This window comes from Sebastes fasciatus, chromosome 8 (genome assembly GCF_043250625.1).
Source record: "Sebastes fasciatus isolate fSebFas1 chromosome 8, fSebFas1.pri, whole genome shotgun sequence".
NCBI classification, from domain to species: Eukaryota; Metazoa; Chordata; class Actinopteri; order Perciformes; family Sebastidae; genus Sebastes; species Sebastes fasciatus.
Window position 1 is genome coordinate 21,729,377 of NC_133802.1, and position 16,540 is coordinate 21,745,916.

Consider the following 16,540-nt stretch of genomic DNA (forward strand, 5'->3'; position numbering starts at 1 on the left):
AGATTTTTTTACATGAAAATCAAATGTTACGTATTGTACTGGGCACGCATTGTGATGGCAGTTACAATATATTGTAAGAGATGGCGGCCAAGGGAAATAGACTTGGTTAGATTTAGGCAACAAAACTACTTGGTTAGGTTAAGGAAAAGATTGTGGTTTGGGTTAAAATGACTCCAGAAGTGGCGTAAGTTCAGAATGGAAGTTACAAATTACAAATAAATCAATGTTGACTTCTGGTTTCACATGGGACACGAACGTTGGTCTCCTGGGCAATCTATCCACCTCGACCTCCTCCCTACGCGGCGTTTGCCGCTCTTTATACTGCCTGGTTCACAATCAGGTGGATTACATATGAATTGATTTTTGGGATATATATATATATAGTGTATTACTTTTTGTAGGTAGCTACGAATGGTGTATGAGAACAGCCTGACTTGGTCACATGTTGCAATGAACATGGGCCCTGTAGTTTATCTTGAGTCAATCCCACATATTCCGTCCTGAAGCTGTAAATACTCGGTCTGTTTGAAAGGTTTACTTCTTCCGGAACCAATGGGCTGAGAGGCACAAACAGGCCGAGGAAGTCGTAAAATATTGAGATATTGCTGGTTTGGGGCTTTTTGTGGGATTTGTGAACAATAACAAAATATATAATATTGGCAGTCTCTTCACCTAAAACTTAAAAAAAACAACTTTTCTCTATGAGGTTTTGTATGTGACAGCTGCCCCATGGTACATTGTCTAGAATAAATAACAGCTCTAGTTGTTATGAGTATATGGAGGACCATGTGGCAAACTCCTCAGGCCTTTAAGGATTATCTCATAGTCCGGCAACATTTTTCTCCATTTCAGTTGTTACGTTGAGCTGATTTCACTTCAGTGATTGAAGGAAATGTGTGACAAGCGAACATGATCAGATTATTCTGAGCTGCTCTATTAGTTTCCACGTGGTTGTGTTTGTGTGTGCGCTAGCATGTGCTACTCCGTGTACACACACACACACAACATGCCTCTCCTCCGCTGTCATGTGGTCTGCAAAGCTTCTCTCTGTGGGAATCGACTATCTATTCTGTGACAGAAATGCACAAGGGTCTGTGATTGGCACATCTTAAATCCCTCTCTGCGTCACTGGGAGGCCACCAACTAGAGTGTGTGTGCGTATATGTGTGTGTGTGGGCGAGGATGGATGGATGTGTGCAAATGCCACAGATCCCAAAGGAATTAGGTTGATTTTTGAGGGTTTCCAAGCAGCCCTGGGATCTTGCATGCATGTGTGTCTCTATTTGTTATCTTGCAGTCCACATGCTCAGTTTAACTATGCTGCCAGTGAATGGTGCAGCAGAAGACAAATCCCATGGCTAGGTTATCCATGATTCACCCGTGTTACTTGAAGAGAGAGAGAGAAAGTGATGGAGAGACAGACAGAGAGAGAGGAAGATACTATGGAGGGATCAAAGAATGAGAGATGAAGACACAGAGGGTGAGAAAAAAAGAGAGAAAAAGTGTAAAAGAGGAGAGTGTTGAAGGAGGACAGAAAGGAGAGGAGCGATCAGTAATCTGAACTCTTTGTCAGAGTAACAGATTAGCTCACTGGGTGAAATGATATATGACTGGCACTGGGCCTCCTCACATGCACACGCGCGCACAATCACGCCCCCACTATGGATCAATTACCCTGTCATCCATGTGTGCAACAATACATCATCACCTCGATTACATCTCACACACACACACAAACTCTGGCACTTGCATGCTGACTCCTATATACTGTACGCTATACTACACACACACACAGCTAGAACTTCAACTGTACTCTGTTTCATTGCGTGTGTGTGTCTAGTGTTTTACGACCGAGTTTCTCTACTGCCTGACTTCTGTGGCCTTAATGCCTATTACTAGGGCTGTTAAAGTTAATGCAATAATAACTCATTAACGCAAATTCATTTTAACGCCAGTAATTTCTGTAACGCATTAGCGCAGCTCGCAATTTTTAGGTTGTAGCAGGCTCGGTTTTAAAGCTAGAGTAAAGACACACGAATCATGTGAAACTATAAAATCTAAGGAATCCATTGGAACCAACCATGTCATACTAGCGTGACGCGAAGGAGGTTAAATAACGCTCCAAACTTATGTTAAATTTTGGTGAGGGAAAAACTGACATGGCCATTTTCAAAGGGGTCCCTTGACCTCTGACCTCCAGATATGTGAATGAAAATGGGTTCTATGGGTACCCACGAGTCTCCCCTTTACAGACTTGCCCACTTTATGATAATCACATGCAATCTTGGGCAAGTCATAGTCAAGTCAGCACACTGACACACTGACAGCTGTAGTTGCCTGTTGGGCTTGAGTTTGCCATGTTATGATTTGAGCATATTTTTATGCTAAATGCAGTACCTGTGAGGGTTTCTGGACAAGATTTGTCATTGTTTTATGTTGTTAGTTGATTTCAAATAATAAATACATATATACATTTGCATAAAGCAAGCATATTTGCCCTCTCCCATGTTAATAAGTTTATTAAACACTTAAAATTTCAGGTACATTAATTAATTTGTGACTAGTCATGATTAAATATGTTAGTCGATTCACAGCCCTACCTATTACTATTACTGGTTTCTCTTGCAGCCAGAGGAGACACACACATGCACACACAGCACACACGCTTGGACAGTCACACACAGAGTTACATCCCAGAGCCAGTGGGGATGCTTCCTCAAATGAACTGCAGAGTGACAGAGTCTGGATCCAAGTCATTTGTTGTGAGTAAACTTCTTTGGGCAGCTCGGGTCATTTCAGGCGGTGCAACACTGAGACCACACACACACACACACACACACACACACAAACACATACACAGGTCAGTTTGGTCGGGCATGGTGTCGATCACCCCCTCTGCTCCTGTTGGGAAATGCCCATATAGCTCAGCTAAAGTGAGTTCAATTTAATTTGAACTTCACAGAGCTGCGAGAGTGAGAGAGAGAGAGAGAGATGAAGAGGGAGGGAGGGAGGGAGGGAGGGAGGTCCAATATTGTTTTGTCCTTCTTGAAGTGACACAAACATTTCAGACTTTTCCCCATGAGAGGCATTGCTGACGCATTTAGGAGCTGTGTGTGTGTGTGTGTGTGCTGATAAGTTCATGCTCTCTTTCTGTTTGTCTGCCACACTCATATGCTGACAAGAGAGGACACATATCACATATCCAGAGCAGGTTTTTAACGCAGCACATATGCTCTTCTTCACATTACTGTACAGTATCATTTACATTTATTGGTCTCTTCACGGGCCTACATAAAAAGACCATCAAACAGCTTGAGATGGTGCAAAATGCAGCTGCTAGAGTTCTAACAAAAACCAAAAGAACTGATCACATCACTCCAGTACTTAAGTACCTAGACTGGCGCCCAGTAAGTCACAGAATTGACTTTAAAACACTACTGCTTGTTTACAAATCACTAAAGGGGGTAGGTCTAAATTACCTCTCAGATATGCTTCAGCAGTACACACCTACTAGACCTCTAAGGTCACTGGGAAAAAATCTATTAGTGGTACCCAAGGTCAGAAGGAAACATGGTGAGGCTGCTTTTAGCTGCTACTCTGCTCAACTGTGGAACAAACTTCCAGATGAGATCAAAGATGCACCAACAGTGGCCACTTTTAAATCTAGACTCAAGACCAAAAACTGTTCTCAGACACGTTTCTTAATTGATCAAATGCTGCACTTTACTGTCTTTTGATTGTTTTTTATTATCCTTTTAATTTTTTTCTTTTAACTTATACTTTTATATTCTTTTATTCGTTTTTATCTTAAGCCCTTTGTGCTCTTTTATCCTGCTTTTATATATGTGAAGCACTTTGAATTGCCTTTGTGTATGAAATGTGCTATATACATAAACTTGACAGCAAGCAAAATCATTGGCGCCCCTCTTCATTCCCTGATGGAGCTCTACCAGCAGTGCTGCATTCGCAGGGGCTTCCTCCATCATCATCAAGGACCCTCACCACCCTTCTCACGGCCTGTTCTCCCTCATGCCGTCTGGGAAGAGGTACAGGAGCATCTGCTGCAGGTCCAGCAGGATGCTGATCAGCTTCTTCCCACAAGCAGTTAGGCTTGTAAATGGACTGTGTCCCCTCCCCACACACACATCCAGCCCCCCAGCATCAACACAGAAACTGTTTTTAAAGCTAGTCACATGTCAAAGACAATTTTTGGAACAGTAATGCAAAACAGCACTTTACTATGGACATAAATGCACTTTTTTCTGCTGCTAAACACGACTGCACATTGGGTGTATGACTGCAAATTGTATGAAATTGTGTCTGAAACGTTTACTTATTTTATTCTTTTATTGTTATTTTTAGGTATGTTAATTTTAATACTTATTTATGCTATCCTTTTTAATGCACTGACGGGAGCTGGGAGAAACAATATTTCGTTTCCTTCTGTGTATGCAAATACTCAGTGAAATGACAATAAAGTGAATCTTGAACCTTGAATCTTGAACTTGCCTGGCCTTGCCTTGCCTTTATTGCATGCAGCCTCTCTAGTCAGCTAGTTCCCTCCTCTGGCCGATAGGGAGCGCTGCTCCACTTCCCAGCTGTGAACAGCGGAAGCAGCTCTCTCCATCATCCAGGCGGACAGACTGAGAGCGCACCAACAGTCTGCCTGACTCTCCGACCGCATCGCACCTCTGTCCCGTCACACTCGGCTACTTTCTCCGTCGCTTTGAAGAGGATAAAGAGGGGATTCTCGGTGCAAAACAAAAAAAGGCTGATTAGGGGAAGGTTTAAGTTGGATGTTTTTTCCTCCATGTTGGTTAATAATAACTAAGTTTCCTGTCGAGGAGAGGGAACTTTCAAGGGGGAGCTTTTTTTCTTGCACCGGAGTAACCGCTGGTTTTTAACCCAGGAGGTCACATCTGCACACCGGCTGCGGAGGGTGGATGGTATGGTGTAACTTTTTCCTCTCTAGTCGAACCGGTGTTAGAGAGAGAGGAGAGGAGCTGTTTCATGGTACCGGAGAGGGGATGCGAGCCTCTCCTCCTCCGTCTCGGATAGCGGAGCGGCTATGAGGAGAGAGGATCACCTGCTGGGCTGAACGGATCAAGATCCACACCGCACCCAACAGGTATGGATCACTGCCCTTTTACACACTTTGCACACGACAGCCTTTCAATTTCAATGCGCTTTCTGTCTGTCAAAGTGTGCGTGAGGGAAAGTAAATTAGTGGCACACACCTGCCATACGCATGATGGATATGGATGCGCGCTTGGAACCAGTCTGCTGGGTATCTCTCGTCTTTGGAAAAGCAATTTACGCACAGAAATGGATCATCTGTTCCATTTTTTTAGGGGAATAGACAGAGATTTTATTTTATTAAAGGAGTGAGAGTTATGCAAAAAAAAGATTGCCTCGTGGTAATATCCCATCAGCCTGTTCGGGCATCAGCTTTATTATCATGGTGGTGATTTCATAGCAAAGACAAATGATTGCGGTTGTTTCAGGTGTTGCACTGCCTATATAGTCTCTCTCTCTCTCTCTCTCTCTCTGACACACACACACACACACACACACACACACACACACACACACACACACACACACACACACATACACACTATTTTATGTTTATGCATAGCTCTGGTGTTTTAGCTGGACCAAAACATCTGCTTACTTCTTGTTGACTGATCCTGTGAGCCCTGCTGTGTCCAGAGGTGCTAAATGATAAGTAATGTTGTTGCCTTACTTCACTGGAGAGAGAGAAAAGATGAGGAACCTTAACGTTTCTTTCGCACCACTAAAAAATAGTTGCACTCAACAGTCTTTCTATGAAAGGAAAATATCATTTTATAGATGTGTGTGGAGCATGTAGGGAAACTCGTCCCCCCTGAAAAAGAAGCAGGGGTGGGTGTCTTCTGCAGCAGCAGCACCATGGATCACCTGATGTACTAGATGGTGATTCATAAGATGACCTTTATTGGTGACAGTGGCCACATCAATTTGGTAGCAGGGTATAGAGGCTGTGAGATGGTGAAGTTGGCTACTTATAGCTCTGGATATGTTAACGTACACTGTCGGAGGTGACATGGTGACATATGTGTCTCCTGATCATGTAATCTTACGGGCCTTTTCGTGACCTTGACTTGTTTATAAAATCCTTACAAGCTGGTTTGACGTAAACAAAGATGGTCATCCCGACTGTGAATATGTTTTTGACATACTCCTGCTCCATCTGTCTCTGTCTCTTCCTCTGCCTCATGAGCCTCTGAGAGGAAGATAGAAGAGATGAGGCAGAGGAGTGGAGAGAGAGGGAGTTACAAAATAAGGAGGAAGAGACAGCGAAACGTGATTGACAGGAGAGTGAAGATCCAGGGAGGTGCCGGGCAGAGGATTGGATTTTATGGGGGAAAATACAGGAATACATTAAAAGAAACAAACAAATGTGCGGCCACTGACTTGCTCCTAGAACGGTTCTCGAATGTATTTTTTATATGGCCACAGGCTGATGAATACAGTCATGAAATGTTACGTCACCAGTTCATTCGATAAACACTATTCTGCTCACGTTAGTAATCACAGGTAGACGGAGGACGGAAGAATAGGAATGACGTTTACGGTTTAGATTTTCATTTTTTAATAAAGCTTTTCGTAAGTATATCAAAACTAGATTTGTGCCACGTCATTTAGGAAACATTTAGTAATCGCAGACTCTTTCCTACAGTATGACACAACAGTATAATGCTTCCCCTCATGTGTTATTACTTAAAAATTAATGCCATGTTGGCTAAATCACATTATATTTCCTTCAAAATCAGGCAAACTATATAAGTGAAATAACACCAGAGATGAAGAGGATGACGTGGTAAAGAAGTTCAACCTTTGGGAGATTTTAGACTTTAAGATTGGGGCCATTTTTGGAAATTGAGTTTTTGACAATTAGGGGGAGCTATGGGCGGAAATGGTACATGATATTAATAAGTATGTTTTCTTTAGTGTATAATCACCTGATAATAAGAATCGTGTTTTCGTTACCTTAGAATGAGCCGTTTATATCTACATAGGAAGCGGGTCCTCTCCACGGAGTCCGTCATGTTGCGCCGCCATGTTTCTACAATAGTCCAGAACGGACACTGTTAACTTTTCCTGCTTGGGCCGGAGTCGATAACGTTACTCCCTCCTGTCGCAGCCGCTCTCTCTCTCTCTTTCTTCACCACTCACTTTCCATGTACACAAACACTCTACGCATTGGCTCTAGAGAGGGCCATTAGCGTTTTCACGTCAGCCACCGTAGCTCTCCAACACGTTTGGCACACAGGAGAGGTTTCAGTTTGGTTGCAATCTCCTCACCTCACCGCTAGATACCGCCAGATCCTACATACTGGAACCTTAAGTTAGGGGCCGCATTTCGTCAAAGGAGGTCTCCACAAGTTTAAAAATAGAAATGTTTGTGATAGGGCTGTCTCAAATACCATTTTTTGGGCTTCGAAGCTTCGGTGAGAAATATTCTAAGGCATTCGAAGCTTCGTGGAGCAGCATGACACTACAGGCTGACATGTTTTTCTGTCTGTCCGTCTCCATCTCCCCGTTTCAATGCCCGGGACTGAGCGGCATAACTCTGAGAATAACTAATAATAATTAATGTTGAATATGAATAATGAGTAATGTTGTGGGATTATTCCTTATTCCATGGGCTATTTTGGGACATTATGTGGCATTATTATTACATACAGACCTACAGTATATATATATATATATATATATATAATAGTGATTTGGAAGTCAAATACCATGGCTTTCGAAGCATTCGGGTCAATCCTAGTGTATGTGTACTTGATTAATCATGTTGCGGGGATGCAAATATATTGTCAAAGTCACATTGTGGGGACACCTATCAGGGAACCAAAACCTGGTCCAGCTGGGCAAGGACAACAATTCATTTTAGGTCAAGGCTCGGTTTTAGGTGTGTCTTTGCTTTTTAATTATTTCTTTTTATGCCTTTATTACATAGCGATTAGTGGAAAGGTGACAGGAAATGAGGAAGAGAGATGCAACAAAGGTCATGGTGGGCGTCTTAATCCCTGTGCCACAGGGACGCCCCAGTGCATGTTTGCTTTTGGAAAATGAATGGCTGCATGTGAAGATCAATGTAGAGGATAATACACTGATTTGCAAACCAGCAGAGTCCTCAGGACTTGTTCAAATTGGACAATTTTACCCTGCCTCCCTATGGCAACATGACGAAAAGCATACACACACACACACGCACGCACGCACGCACGCACGCACGCACGCACGCACGCACGCACGCACGCACGCACGCACACACACACACACACACACACACACACACACACACACACACACACACACACACACACACACAAAGTTATTCTCAAAAATACATGTTTCCATATTTCTTCATGTCTCCCTGTGCACTTTTAACACACATGCTCCCTCTTCCTGCATTTCTCTCTCACTTCCTTTATCCCTCTCTTCTACCAATAAGCCCTCTGGGTCAGGGGAATAGTGTCAAAGCTGCTGTCCAGAGAGACACTGAGAGAGAGAGAGAGAGAGAGAGAGAGAGAGAGAAAGACAAGGAGAGCAACCGGGAAGAAATAAAAAGTATAGTATGTGTAGTAGTCTTCTTTTCATTTGCCACCTCCTGTGGCTGAGCATGATGAGAAGAGAATATGAGAGAATGAGAAACAGGAACGTGTGACACAGAGACCTAAACATAGAGAGAGAGAGAGAGAAAGAAATAGGGAAAAAGAAAGCTACAGGGGATAAATAAAAATAAATAAAAAGCATGTGTCCTATAAAAGGTGTTCTGTATTTCATCGGCCACCTCCAGTAGCTGTGTGTGGTGTGCCGAGGCCCAGGGGGGACGAGTAGCCACTCTAAATGTGTGTAACCCACATAAAGAAATTGTTTCTGGGAGATCGGGCCCCGTAAATTCATTCCTAGCCGCCAGCCCTGTTCTTATCCCACCTCCCAAAGGTGAGCTATCACATCCAAACATATATTTTTTAGATGCTTTCTCTCCACACAAACACACAGACCCAGACTTTTCCACCAAACACGCACACTTCCAGACACCTTCCCTCCCGCACAGACACACATCTTTCAGCAGAACCTCACTTTATCTGTATGCAATTTTTTTTGCTAAGGATGCATACAGACATATACACGCATATTTTTTTTGACACACTTTTTTTTGTTGCCGAAAATACACATACACACAAACATATTGCTTTGCTCCCAAACGGCTTGTGTGGGACAGTAACGGTAACAGCTACAACAGCATCAGTACCTGCTGTGGAACAGAGCGGCGTCGGAGGGAAACAGCAGCAGATGCTGCGCTCACAGCTCCAGGATTACCTTAGCCTGAACAAACTCCATTACTGCCTCTATTACCCGGGTATACACAGCCCGGGAAAAAGCACTTTGCAGAACCACTGTTTACCCAGCACCTCTGTGCCCCACACACTGTTTCCCTTGACTACAGAGCGAGGACGGGGTGAAGACCAGAGGGAGAGGAGAGAAGAGAGGAGTTGCATCGGGGGAGAACATGGGGCTTATCTTTCAGTGACTTCAGTGTCTTTGTCACAGCCGGGGCGGTGTGTAGAGCTCAAACAGTCCGTCGGTTAATTCAGTGGTCAACTGAGAGAAAATTAATTATTAATCTATTAGTTAGTTGATCGTCAGAAAATTAATTCCAATACTTTTGATCATTTAGACTCAAGAGAACTTTATTGTTAACAATATAGGATTTTATCGCGGATTGCAATTCAAAATGCTCACAATAAGTTGATTGTGGGGAATTTCCATCATCAGGATAATCGCGAATATCGTCACATGAGTGACTTCAAAAAGCTAAACAGAGCCTGACATTAAAAATACAGGAATTATCATGTAAGAAAGAACACAATATTGCTATTTATTATTTATTTATCCTTTATCTATGCAGAAGGATCTTGTGATTACCTTATATAAGATTATTTGATTGCTTGTTTTTCACCAAAAGATATGTCCTATCTGTGATGCAATACAATCTGTTTCTTAACAAAATATAAGGTAAAGTGATTAAAGTATGTTTAAGTGCCATTTTAAGAGTTTTAAGCATATTTTGATAATTATCGGGATATCGTGAATCACAATTATTTTGGCCTGGATAATCGTGACATCAAATTTTCATATTGTCCCATGCCTATAGTCAACCCATTCATATACAAGAACACAGCAGGGAGGAAATTTAGTTTTCCTCTGAGGCCGATGGTGCTACATTTAACATTTAAGCAATGCAAACAAGGCAGTCAACATAAGGTGCAAAAGGACAACATAAAGGAATACATCAGGTGCCAAGACAAAACCAAAAAGGAGCAAAAGACAAGACAAATTCAGTGTTAGAGAGTCAGTGCTAGAATTTAAAAAATAAAGGTCATTGATAATGAAAACGGTTTAAAAAATGTCTGGTTCTTGCTTCTCAAGTATGAGGAGGTGCTGCTTTTCTATATTCATTATCACCGCTAATTTAACATCTTTGTGTTTTGTGTTTGTTATTCATCAAGTAGACATAAACTTCTGCCGGTTACTGCCATATTATATTTAGGATTGTTTTTGACGGCTTCTCAAAATAAGCGATTTTAAGACGTTGTGTTGACCTTTTCCAGCAATTTTGATAACTGAGCAAGTGGTTAGGTCATTTATCAATCAAATATGCAAAATTAAATCTGGTTATAGCTTCTTAAATATGAGGATTTATTGCTTTTTTCTGTTTTATACCATAAATTGAGTATCTTTAGCTTTTGTTGGAAAAAAAACAAGCAATTTTAAGATTCTTTTATAACCTACATGATTAACCAATTAATCTAAAAAATAACTAAAATAATCAATAATCAATAAACAAAAAGGAAAAATAAAAATAATCAGAAGCACTGAATAAATTATTATTTATCAAGTAAAAATAATAAGCTACAGCCTTATTGTAATCAGTTGAACACATTTGGGATTTTTTTTCTGTTGGTCAGACAAAATAAGCAATTTATTTATAAAATATGTATTTATTTTGTGAATATTTATTATTATTTATATATATAATTTTTTTTATGCTAAAATATTAATAAATGAACTGAAAATAATAAGTAATTGGTAATAAACAGAGATAATTATGCATGGCAAAGAGTCAGACAGAGAAGACAGGGGAATACTGTGAGGCTGTGCTCTTCTTCTTTGACTAATGAGGGTATGTGATAGGGCATCGGTGAGTGATGCTCTCTGTGTGTGTGTGTGTGTGTGTGTATACATGAGTGTTTTCCAAAGCTATATATGTGATTGCAGGGCCATCAATACAATGCTGAATAGCGTGTGCGAGTCAGTGTAAGTGGATGTGCAGAAGGTTAATAATGGAGAGAATGAGAGAGAGCTTGAGTAAGTGTGTGTGACTCTGTGTGTGAAAATGCACCGTAAGAACGTGTGTGTGTGTTTGTGTCTGCGGTGAGTGATGACCTGCCATGTATTTGAGTTGAAATCCATCCATCACCCTCATCAGTGACTCTAGGGTCCTGTCATTACATGTTTCCCTTCATTTACACTGTTAATGGCCATCTCTCTTGACCAAACTCTCTGCTGTGCTGTCTCACTGCCGGTCTCGCACTCTCAAACTCAAATTTTCATTTCAAAGTATGAGGAGGATATTTTTGATTAATCAGTTCAGTTTAGTTAAAAGATTCATAGTTACTGATGATGTAGTTGGTTCACTTTTTTCCCCAAAGCTAAACAATCAAATGCACTTCAGTGTGTACATCGGTAGGTGAACGCATCACTTATTTTCTTTTAATAAGCCTTTGACCAGGAAGTAAGGTATTGCATCTGAGTTGACCCTGGTGCACTGAATACCTCTGTTGTGAAGTTTGCGTTATGGCATGACTATAATAAAGTACAGTTCTGCTAAAGCAACTTGTACGAGGTTCAGATGTAAGTATAACAATGACTGAAAAGAAATCAAGTGGTTTGCACATAACTACATAGTCTACTATAATAAAAGAAAAGTTATCATTGAAAACTATTAATTAGAAACAAAAACAAAAAATATATAGTTTCTCAAAGGTTCTCTATATGTCATTCAGAGCATTAATATAGCAGAAAACAGCTGCTATATGCTATGTAAAGAAATAGTTGAGTAATGTCTACCTGAGCAGAGAATGAAGTTGCTCTCCCTCGGTGTGTGTTACAACCTGGCGGCAACCTCCGGGTCTGAAAAGTGAAGATGTGCCTTAAACTTGCATTCTTTCTAATAGCCAGCAGGGGGCGACTTCTCTGGTTGCAAAATAGAAGTCCGATTGTATAGAAGTCTATGAGAAAATGAGCCTACTTCTCACTTGATGTATTACCTCAGTAAACATTGTAAACATGAGTTTATGGTCTCCATCGCTAGTTTCAAGACTTCTTCAATACAGCATGATGTTCATTTAGTAAATTATGGTCCCATTTAGAGACAAATAGACCATAAACGTTGTGATTGACAGGCATTGTCCGGTCTGGGTGATGTCTACGTTTTAGAACTTAAACCCATCCACAGTGTGTTTTCAGTTCATGAAAGTAAATTGTAACATTTTGGTCGTCTAAAAATGTCTTATTCAGCGTTTGTTGTACTTATCTCCACCCTATCGTGTCACTTCAGCCAATAATCAGGATGGCAACGGACAAAATGCCAAACTCGAGGTTTCAAAATGGCAGTCAACAAACCAATGGTTGACGTCCATGGATGTATGAAGAGAACCGGATACAGCTGATAAGGCCATCCCGACTGACGGCGAGTTTAGCACCTTTAATTGAATGTCATGTAATGGTGATTGCCTTATAGGCAGTTGTTTGATTCACATTCGTTTTGTGTTGCAGAACTGTAAAACCTGCAGACTCACTGAGGTGTAATTCACAATATTTCAGAAATATTAGACATTGTGGTGGATGCTGTGGTTCTGTGGTAGCTAAATTCATGGTGTGCAGGTTAACTACAACCATGGTTGCTTTTGTAGCAGCCAACTGTGCTGAGACAAGTTGCAACTTATTAAGAAAGCAATTTGATTTGTTGATTTTGGCGCGGCTATAGCTTCTGCTAATGAGTCTGCAGTGGCAGGAGTCTCCACCAGTGTGTGGGCTGGGGATGCAGTATCACTTTCAGCGGCGGTAATAAACGGACCGACACAGACACTTGGCGGCGTCACGGCTGACTCATTATGGCTGACGGCAACGAGGGGCCGTTAGCCACAAGTCAGAGCTACGCCACACACACAACCCTCCGGTTCTGACAGCTTTTTTCATCACCAACAACTACGCAGCAATCACTGTGGTCATTAGGACAACATAGTTAGGCCTGGCCTTGTGTGTTTGTGTTTGTGTGTGTGTGTGTGTCCCATCTCTGCTCTCCTGAGGCGTGTTTGTGTGAGTCTTGCCTTGGTCATTCCTTCGGTGATGGTGAAGGAAAGGTTGGGAGTAAATTATTCCCCAGAAGGCTGTGACATGGGAATCACAGAGACACTCTGTCACTGATGAACTGAGCTGCTGTTGACAGAGTGTAACTAGAGTCGTAAAGTAACTCACTCACATCTTTTCTAACAATTTCTACTCTTTTTTTTTGCCTATTTGTCGCTCTGGGCCTATCCTACTGGCTGTCTGTGTTTGTCTGTGTATGCCCTTTTATCTTGTAGTCTTTCATTATGCTCTTATAAGTGGAACCACTAGCTATTTTATGACTGCCTCATTAGGTTGTCAGGCGAGCCCACAGCACATGCAATTATATCTAATTATGCAATTATGAATTCAGTATGAAGCTTTATATACTGTCGATTGGTATGTTTGAGCTGGAGCCCATACACAGCAGTAATTACTGCAGTTTAAGGGTGGGTGGTTGTGTGTATGTGTGGTTTATAAGTAGCCGGTCTCTATAACGTGAAGCCCACTAATGGCAGGGGTGAAGAAGTGGATGGAGAAATATACATACACACATTTGAATACTTTTGTGTTCACGTATCAACCAGGGGTGGATGGTGATTATTTACCTGAGTGGGGCGACAGGCACTGAGAGCTTCTGCTCAAGGCCCAGACACACCACAGAGACATCAAAGAACTATAGCGGAGATGAAGGCCGACTGTTGCGTCACCTCATGTCTCCTTTGTCTTGGACAAAAAGTCGCACTTGAACACCCCTTAAAGATTACAGCCAACGGCTAACTACCACGTACGTCCTGCGCGAGATGAAATTACTCTCCCTACCAGCAGGAGGCGGTTATTCAACATTCATTTTCATTCCCGCTTTTCATAAACATAATAAAATATTGTCTTGACCATAGACTGTATATAAAAAGCAGACATAGTCACCGTGACGTCACCCATTTGTTTGTGGACTGCCGTTTCGAAGCCTAAACTTCGGCATTTTGGCTGTCGCCATCTTGGTTTGTGTGACACGAGAAGGTCGAGCTAAGTACAACCGAATGGTGAATAAGACAATTTTAGGTCGACCAAATTGTTACAATTAACTTTCATGAACTGAAAACACACTGTGAAAGGGTTAAAGTTCTAAAACGAAAACACGGACAACACCCAGACCGGACAACGCCATGGTAGCAACCTGTCAATCACAAGGTAGCCACACCCTAAAGCATCCCCTGCTTTATGGTCTATTTGACACTAAATGGGACCATAAATTACTAAATGAACATCATGCTGTATTGACGAAGACTTGAAACTAGCGATTGACACCATAAACTCATGTTTACAATGTTTACTGAGGTAATAAATCAAGTGAGAAGTAGGCTCATTTTCTCGTAGACATCTATACAATCAAATTTATTTTTGCAACCAGAGGAGTCGCCCCCTGCTGGCTATTAGAAAGAATGTAGGTTTAAGGTACTTTTCAGACCTGGATGTTGCCCGGTGGTCTTGACTTTGTTGTCATATTCTGCTTAATGCTTAATGGCCTACTGCTTCTGTTACAGCAATTTCAATAAGCACTAGTGTATATAAAAAGTAGCAACAGCCTACGGTTTAGTTTACCATGCTTTCATCGTCGTAAAAGCTACATATATGTGGGTCCTTTGGAGGGCTGTTGACACTATTAATGTTTGTTGCTGGTGGGGCACCGCATGTGAGCCCTCAATTGGCTGGCAGTCACTGGTATCAACACCGCATTTTCAGAAACATCCTGTTACGTAAGTCATGCTCTTTAGTCACCGAGAAGTCACTTGTCACTTTGGCTTCAACCATAAATGACACCGTCTGCCCAGTTAGAGGGAACACCTTGTTAAGAAGCTCAAGAGGTCTGGTTTCCTCCTAATCGCTTCAACCTTCCAACACAGCTGGAGCATTTCTGTTTTTCTACGAGACATGTTTCACACCAGCACTCCAATAGATGAGATAAAAAAACACATAGAGGAAGAGGGGAATGAGCTACAGTAGGTGGTGCGCTTCAGTGTGTCATGTTTCTCTACAGATCCTATTGAGGAAAGCAGGCGAGGCTGCTCGGCTCCCAGTGTGTGTGTGAGACAGGGCTGACAGTAATACAAGCAGTATCTGGCACCCCCTCGCAGGGATCACATCCTTAAGACGGGTTCTCTTACTAATCCCCTCCTAATATGACTAATATTATGACACTGCCATTAGCCAGAGCACTCTGAGGGCATACAGAGAGAAAACTATGGCATGCACGAAAACAGTGGCGTTTGGGTCGGCTTTAGGTATTAATCTGCAACGTTAACATCTGTTTTAATGCTCTGTTTATGACCGAACGCAACATGTAATCTAGCTTTTCCGTTTGCTATTTGTCGTCCAGTGCCGGTTTGGTCATTTCTGGAGAAAACCATTTGGTGGACAGATAATGATGCCCAATATATTTTTGGCCGGCAGCCACAGCGGTTCATTACAGGAATGTGTTGCTTAGCTGGACTTAGTGATATCCCCCCAAGGCTGAGGAGACAAAGATATGTGTCAGTGTCGACAGAAAGCAAGATTTAATCAACACATGGTGTGAGGAAAAAGCAACGACGACTGCTGACAACTACTGTAGGAAATGGACTGTGTCTGTTTAGCACCAAAAGATCACGTCACCATAAGAACATGATCTTTAGAATCATAGTATATGTTAAGTGTTTACGTTTTCGTACAACTAAAGCAACAAATAACACAGCATGCTCTCAGTTCGAGTCAGGATAAGACTCGGGCTGTGTGGGCGAGGCAGAGAGAGGCTCTGAATGCAGAACAAGAATTCTAATTTTAAAGCCATGAATTACCAAAAGACTGCTTTCAATTTGATTGAATCCAACTTTATTAGCATTCCGCCTGCCTTTATGTGATGAGGCTGAGCCGGCCTTGTGTCCTCTCCCGGACTGCAGCTGTGGCAGAGAAGGGCACAAAAAGGAGCTTTATTTGTGACGCCGATGGCTTTAGGGCTTTCGGTCACAAGGAATTACATTGTCAATTATTTTTTGTCAATATGTTTTCTACACGTTTTGTTGCTCTTATCTCGCATAGAAATGATTTGGCTTTG

The 16,540-nt window shown here is 41.9% G+C and overlaps 1 protein-coding gene across 1 annotated transcript in view; it reads left to right on the forward strand.

Moving 5' to 3' along the window:
• The first annotated feature begins 4,554 nt into the window (after positions 1-4,554).
• The window catches only part of LOC141772846 (chemokine-like protein TAFA-2), a 91,094-nt gene continuing 79,108 nt past the window's right edge, over positions 4,555-16,540 (forward strand). Inside the window, exon 1 of the mRNA XM_074644286.1 lies at positions 4,555-5,128. The gene's annotated coding sequence lies outside the window, so the exon portion shown is untranslated. The remainder of the gene's footprint in view (positions 5,129-16,540) is intronic.